The following is a 7,414-nucleotide window of genomic DNA, read 5'->3' as shown; positions in this document are numbered from 1 at the left end:
TGTGATGTAGGAATACACACAACATTGGTCCAAACATTGGTGGGTGTTCTGGGTACTCACCCTTGTGGTTGGCATATATGGCCAATTCTGTATGACATCCCTCCATACTCAATCAGAAAAATGGAACTCTATAGTGCTTTAGTGCAAAGCTCTCTTCCCAGAGCTTTCATTTATGCCTGCTAACTCTACTCCAATCCCCACCTCTAGCCCTCTTCATTAACCAACATCTGTTGCTGGTTGTGGCTGAGCATATTAAGCCAAGTGTCTTAATTTCTTCCTCTACACATCAGTCCCCTGAGGATGCCGTGCTTTACTGTTAAATATCTGAGTGGTTATATGCCGAATATTGTCCAACAACTCATTCTGTTTGTTTGTAAATATGCGCTAGTGTTCCTGTCTTTCTGGCATTTAAATAAAAGCAAAGCATATGTAATCTTAGCACTGGAATCAGAGGTTACCTTGTCCAATTGAGAAAACAAAACAAACTGAAGGTACAAAATAATGAACTGTTTTTCTGTCAGTCTGTGGCAAAGCCTGGTGTGAATTCGTATTTAGAGAACAGCTCTGGCTCTGAGTAAAGATCTTGAACCACCATGTCAGGTGTTAGCAGAAAAGAGACTGCGTTTATTCTTCGTAATGCTGTCTTTGAAAGACCACCGTCTTTCTAACGTAAATATCACGGAATTGAACACATTAGGCTCACACAATTCTCTCTGCTCGATATGTATTTTGTGTTCAGACAGAAGACGCAAAGTAAATATGATTTTTGAAAAACAAAACCTATGCAGGGATTAGCTGGAAGAATTCTGGGTCCACATCCACATCAGGAAGATGAGATAGGTCTAGATTTCTTTTTTTCTTTTTTCTTTCTTTTTTTTTTTTAATGGTTGAAAAAGTCAGTGGACTCTTTACGGCTTCTGGGGTGTAGGGCTCAGGAGCTCTTGGTGGGACCGGTCAGTGTCTTCACCACCACAGGCTTCTGGCTTAGAAGGATGGCACTGGCCTTGCTGATGGCCGCCATGCGCAGATGGGGCAGTACTTGTTCTTTCGGATCGTGTGCCTGATGTTGCTGAGGGTGGCCGTGCATTCTTTCGGATCATGTGCCCGATGCTGCTGAGGGTGGCCGTGCATTCTTATTGATGGTGGTCCTTATGTAAGAAGTGGCTGGTTTTCGCTGACGGGATCTGCGTTTCATGACCACCACGACCCCTTTGCCGTTGGCCGTGGGCTCCACTCCCACAGTCTTGCAGTGAATCAGCCCGTTGTAGCGGAAGGAGTTTCGGGCCTTCGGATTATTGGGTTCAGTGCTGTACATCTGCTTATTCCTCTTGATGAGGAAACTGGAGCAGTTCCGAACGATCTTCCATTGCAGATGCGCAGACATGGCGGCGGCTCCTCCCCCTATGGCAACCGGAGACGGAAGGAGCAGGTCTAGATTTCTAATGGAGTGTCCCAGAGCACAATTGTGAACTGAACTTCAAACAATTCTGCAGGTCTTGTCTTGTACAAGTGACTTGGACTATGAAGCTATGACATTCCTCTAAGTTACACTTTATTAATTTCCTAGCATGTCATGTCAGAGCCCCATTTCCCAAATATCACAATTTATTTGAGCATATATTTCTGTTTATAATATCAACCCCTCTGATCTTAAAGGATATAGCAAAAAAAAAAAAAAAAAAAAAAGATAACAATAGCTTTCATCTTTAATTTTCCTTGTAGGTAAAGGTCAAGTCTCTTTAGGTCACCTTAAATGATCAGGGTCCATCCTGAAGTTGTCTGTATTCTGAGCTCCAGCCTTCTTGCTCTCACATAGGAAGGTGTAGGTCTGACTCAGCTTGGAATTTTATTTGGAGACACATTGTTACCATTTTCTGGACTTGAATTTTCCAGATTGCCTAGACTTGCTCTTTCTTTATATTTTTAAAACTTTGTCAGTGAAGGGGAGAAAATGCCAATAAAAATAAAATAAAAAAAATAAGGCATTTGATACTGGAAGGTTTAGAAGATTAAAAGATTTTTGGTGGAATCTCTATTCATTAGCTGCATTAGGGGAAGACGCCGAAAAATCAATGTTTGACTTTTACTTTAGCCTTAAAATGTCATTAAATTCCACACATGAAAAGGTTGATGCAAACACCCTTTGTACTTAATTGACAACACTCCCATTCTCTGTAGCATTTTGTTAAAAAAAAGAAAAAGAAAGGAAGACAGAAAAGAAAGAAAGCCCGGGTGAACACTGCAAGAAAGGTCAACATGCAACTTGAAATATTTATTGTTTAGATGGGAGGTCTTTAGGATTGTAGACAAACTTAATAATTGATTTTTCTCCCTCCTTATGAAGCTCATAGTTAGGTTTTATAGGACATGTGAAGGAATACTTTTCTAGACTCTGTTGCATTATTCATACTTGGGGATTGAGATGCTGGCCTTCGCTGATGGCCACCGGGTCACTTGTCACCTCTCCTCACCACGCTGCCAAACAAAAAGGCCGAGTGCTCTTTGTCCCATTCATTCCTAATACATTTCCACATTATAGCTCCTCCTTGCTGTTATACCCAAGCAGATGACTGAACAATGCAGAAGGAATGCCAGCTTATGAACAGGGAAGGTATTGACTAAAATCAGTCAATTTCCATGCCTGGTGAAGGGTACAATACAATCCTTGTGGCTGTGAAAAGAGAATTCCAATTTTAAAAGGTATCTGTTAGAAAATGATCCAATCCTTCAATTTCTATTGGTAATTTATGATTGCTGGGCACCAAATAGCCACTGAGTTCAAGCTTTTCCTTCATAGAATGGCTTCCTTGGGAAATTTTAAAATTTCAGTGGGGGCATTTTCAAAATCTAATTCAAAAAGTTTTGTTAACAACATATTGCAAAGACACATTTATATTCTAAAAATATACTTCTCTATTTTTGCTAGAATGTCAGAAGATAGACTATGATATTGGATTTCCTTTTAGATGTGCTAAAAGCTATATTTTGCCATTTATCAAACCTACAAATATCCTGTGGAATTGTAGTTGGCATTCACAGAGACAGTTTTCTGCTTGCCAAATGAATGCACATGGAAGACATTTCATACCATATGAGAAAGCACGGGGAAGACGGCAATCTCCAGAGTTTGTGATACTCTCTGGGGACAGAGCAGGCTCAAAATAGAGGATGGGGAAAGTGGGGAGGTTTACCATTAGGCACTTATTATATTAACAAGGAGCTCTACTGCTTCCCACTTTTAAAGTCTAGGGGTTTTTTTCCCTGCTGTAGGAAGGTAAAATGTCTTCCTCAGAGCTGATTACTATAAAAAGTGATTTATGGATGTTACAAAGTAAAGATTTCCCTGCCCCCTAACGTTTTCCTTCCCAGCTTTGTGTGCTGGCTTTTTAAAACCCACTGAGTCGTGTATGTGCACAGGTGTAAGAACTTCTAATGCAGCACAAGCAGCCTCTCAGAGGGCACATCCTCAAAGAAAACTGACCCTAAGTCTCCTAGAAGTCATTTGTCATCCAGTATCTCCTCAGCTAGGGATGGGACCTCATGAGCTTCTCCCTCCCCCGACAACAGCGGGTGGGAACTGGAGAACAGGGAATGCATGATATGTGTGTATGAAATTATCAAACAGTATAAAGGTTGGGACAGAGGGAATGCAAGTGTCAGAAGATAGGGAGGCAGGCTGTGAGATGTTGTCCTCCAGGAATGACACAAACATTGTGAGCATGCCTTCACAGCAGTCAAAGTTGCCTTCACCGAACCTGCACAAGACTGGGACTATCATTAGCTGTTATGGTTAGATATAATTGTCAATTTGTCACAATCTAGAATCACCTGGGGAAAGAGTCTTAGTGAGCTACCTCTAGGTCTGGTTGACCAGGGGAACACGTCTGTGGGGTTTATCTTGATTATAGCAATTGAGGTGGGAAGAGCTGTGGCCTACGGCAGGGGATCCTGAACTGTGTGGAAGTGAGCTCGGTGCAAGCATTCATGTATTAATTCCCTGCTTTCTGTTCTTGACTGTAGATATAAAATGACTGACTCCTTCAAATTCCTTCCAACTTGACATTCTTGTGGGCCAAAGAAACATTTTCTCCAGTGGGGGAAAAATAAAGATGGCCAACAAAACCACAACTGGTAAATAGTAGATGCTGTATATATGTTGTTTTATGTATTGCATTTGCTAAGGCTAGTTAGTGCGAATAAGTTGGTTACATTCAAAATATGTAGTAGGAGCTACAGACACAACATAGTGGATAAAGTGCTTTGTTGCACAAGTCTGAAGACCTGAGTTTGAATCCCCAGAACCCATGAAAAAGTCAGATATACACCATGAGCTTCTGAAATTCCAGTACTCCTTTAGGAAGATGGGAGGCAGAGACAGGAAAATCCACTGAAGCTCACAGACAAGCTAACCTAGCATATGCAGCAATGATGAGACTCACTTCAAACTCAGAGGAAAGAAAGTGCTGACACCCCGGACTGGTCTCTGACCTCCACACATGACTGTATTGCATTTACTCTCTCATGATTGTGCACAAGCACACACACTATATGCACACACACAAATAAATACCAAAGATATGTTGTTAGACAAATGAATGTGCAAAATGAACCTTTGATATGAGGACAAAAGATAAAATGGATCGTTGATAAGTTTGGGATGGACAGTTTGTAATAGTGGATATCTGCAAAGAAGGTCTCAACAAAAGGACTGAATGTTAGGAAATGGAGAGCTTAACTATGCTTCAGATTTGCTTATTATAAAATCAATGTCTATAAACTATATAAAACAAAGATTAATTTTTGGTGGTTGTTAGGAAAACAACCACAGAGAGCTTTTGTAGAATTTTGGGTTGAAGCATGGTTTTGTGTTCTAGAAGGTTGGAGAAAGGCAAATGTAAGTACAAAGATAATTGTTAGCATTTATACAGCCATCACCCAAGGGGAAGAGAAATGCTCGGATGCTATGCTGCATATGCAAATGGTTGCTGAAGGCTGGTGACTACTGGCTTTGTCTGTGTTACTAGAAGTCATAAACACAGGAACTCATCTCATAATTCAATCTTAAACTGCCCTTTCCTTCTGAAAACACACATCTAAAAGACACCGTGGAGATGAGTTATTAAACCTGTGAATGCCAGTCAGGCGGTGGTGCACACCTCTAATCCCAGCACTCAGGAAGCAGAAGCAGGTGGATCTCTGTGAGTTCAAGGCCAGCCTGGGCTACAGAGTGAGTTCCAGGAAAGGCACAAGTCTACACAGAGAAACCCTGTCTCAAAAAACCAAAACCAAAACAAAAACAAAAACAACCTGTGAATGCCATTCTTTGGTGTCTTTCTCCAACCAAGCTGGGGTATTGGGAAATACAATTATCATGGGCAATCAATATCCCACTTCAGAGTAATCCACAGCATCGATGATCTGTTGACCCAAATTAATCGAAATAAATTCCTTGAACACACCAGAGATTTAGAAAGGTAATTGTGGTAGAAACCTCTGGTGGCTTGAATGAGAATGGCTCATAGATTTAAACATGTTGTCACCAGGGAGTGGCACTATTTGAAAGGATTGTGACATATGGCCTCGTTGGAGGAAGTGTGCTGCTGGAAGTCTGGTTTGAAGTTTCCAAAGTCCAAGCCAGCCCCAGTATCTCTGTCTTGCTTCTGCCTGTGAATCTGGATACAGAACTCTCAACTACTTCTCCAGCACCATGTGTACCTGCATGTCACCATGCCCTCCACCATGATGACAATGGATCAAACCTCTAAGACTGTAAGCCAGTCCCAATTAATGCTTTCTTTTATAAGAGTTGCCATGGACATGGTGTCTCTTCACAGCAATAACACACTGACTAATAAAAAAAAAAAAATCAGAGAGACCGAAGGAAATTAAAGAAAAAACTTTATTATTATTCAAGGGTTCCCAGTGAAATGTGAACAGAAAGAGAAGAGGACAGAGTAGATGGGTTGTAACAGTACATCACTTGAAATAAAGAATTCAGTTAAATATCAAAAACCTGTAATGACCACATTTCACTTTCTTGCTAACTGTAAATGGTTTGATTTTCTAACCAATTCCATTTTGCTCAATTGGAAGTTTTGGTTAAATTGGAATTTGTTGTTTTATTTATATAATATTCCCATTAAAAGATAAAATCAAGTCCTTTATTTTGTACATTATGAAATCACAATAAATTATCTATATTCCTCCTCCTTCAAAAAGGTACCAAATGTTAACATTGACTAAAAGTGATTGAAGAGAGGCATCAATCAATTTCAAGGAATAGTCTTAAAATGAAAAAATAGAAAATGATGGAGAAAGGGAAATAAATACTTACACTGGTAGGGGAAGCATGAAAGATACCTATTTATGTGAGAATACTGAGATGTTTTGTAATCTGAGTAGGATGAAGTATTGCAGTTATGGTTCCATATTGGGAAGCAGCACATTGAATTTTACAAGTGAACTGATATTATACTTGGATTTCACTTAAAAAAATAATTCAGTGGCAGAAAGAAATGGATGAAGGATAGAAGACACAAGACTAGCAAGTGATTAAGGAATATGGAACTTGAGTAATGTTCCTGAGTGACAGGTTACTTCCCCAAAGGATTCTACTACTATGTTACACTGCCACCAGGTCTGTTCATTTCAGAGAGCATGCCCCTACCAAGCATTTAATTGAAAACTTGTAGTCAGGAGCTAAACAGGAAACAAGTTTGAAATATTTGACTTGGGAAAGGGAAGGTGAGTGATGAAAGGAAAAAAGTTGGCAGATCTATGCATCACTGAAGACGCAAAGTGGGATGAGGTGAAGAACTGCCACATCTCCGGGAGTTTGTGAGCTGAGATTTAGAGATGCGGTGGACAGGGCCTTTACCATACGCTTTTTAAAACTGGTAACTGCTTCGCTGAATTGACGAGGCTTTGATCCATGTTTACACCCACAGACAAGTGCTACTCTTGGCTACAGACATAAAAACTTCCCCCTTGTAGTTCACATGAGCAAATGCAAAGACTTATGGTTGTACATGGTTTTGAGAACAAAGTTGAAAGATCAGCTCTAGACAAAACATTGACACCATCCCCTTTAGGATATGAAAAGGGAGACAGAAATAATTTAAGAATGTAAGAAAGAACAAAAGAGACAGAAGATGGAGAAAGCAACTGCAATGTACCATTTATAAGCAGGGTATGGCCATGGCAGCCATGAACTCAGAGCAGCTGTGCATATTGGACCTAGATACACAGAAGTAGGCCCCACTGAATGTCACAGATAGTAAGGAAGAGACCCAAAAGACCCTGTCGCATACTGATGATCTCTTGGCAATTGACAGATTCTGAGAGAAGGCGAGATATGGCATCCAGATGTGTGCTCACTGGTGAGACCACCAAACTTCAACAGTTAGTTCTAAAC

At 40.4% G+C, this 7,414-nt stretch overlaps 1 pseudogene; it reads right to left on the bottom strand.

Moving 5' to 3' along the window:
- Positions 1–931: 931 nt before the first annotated feature.
- LOC128115197 (60S ribosomal protein L28-like) lies at positions 932–1,402 on the bottom strand (annotated as a pseudogene).
- Between the last annotated feature and the right edge of the window lie 6,012 nt (positions 1,403–7,414).

Source organism: Peromyscus californicus, unplaced genomic scaffold (assembly GCF_007827085.1).
Source record: "Peromyscus californicus insignis strain IS unplaced genomic scaffold, ASM782708v3 Scaffold_1__1_contigs__length_55948999, whole genome shotgun sequence".
NCBI lineage: Eukaryota > Metazoa > Chordata > Mammalia > Rodentia > Cricetidae > Peromyscus > Peromyscus californicus.
This window is presented reverse-complemented; position numbering and strand designations above follow the sequence as displayed.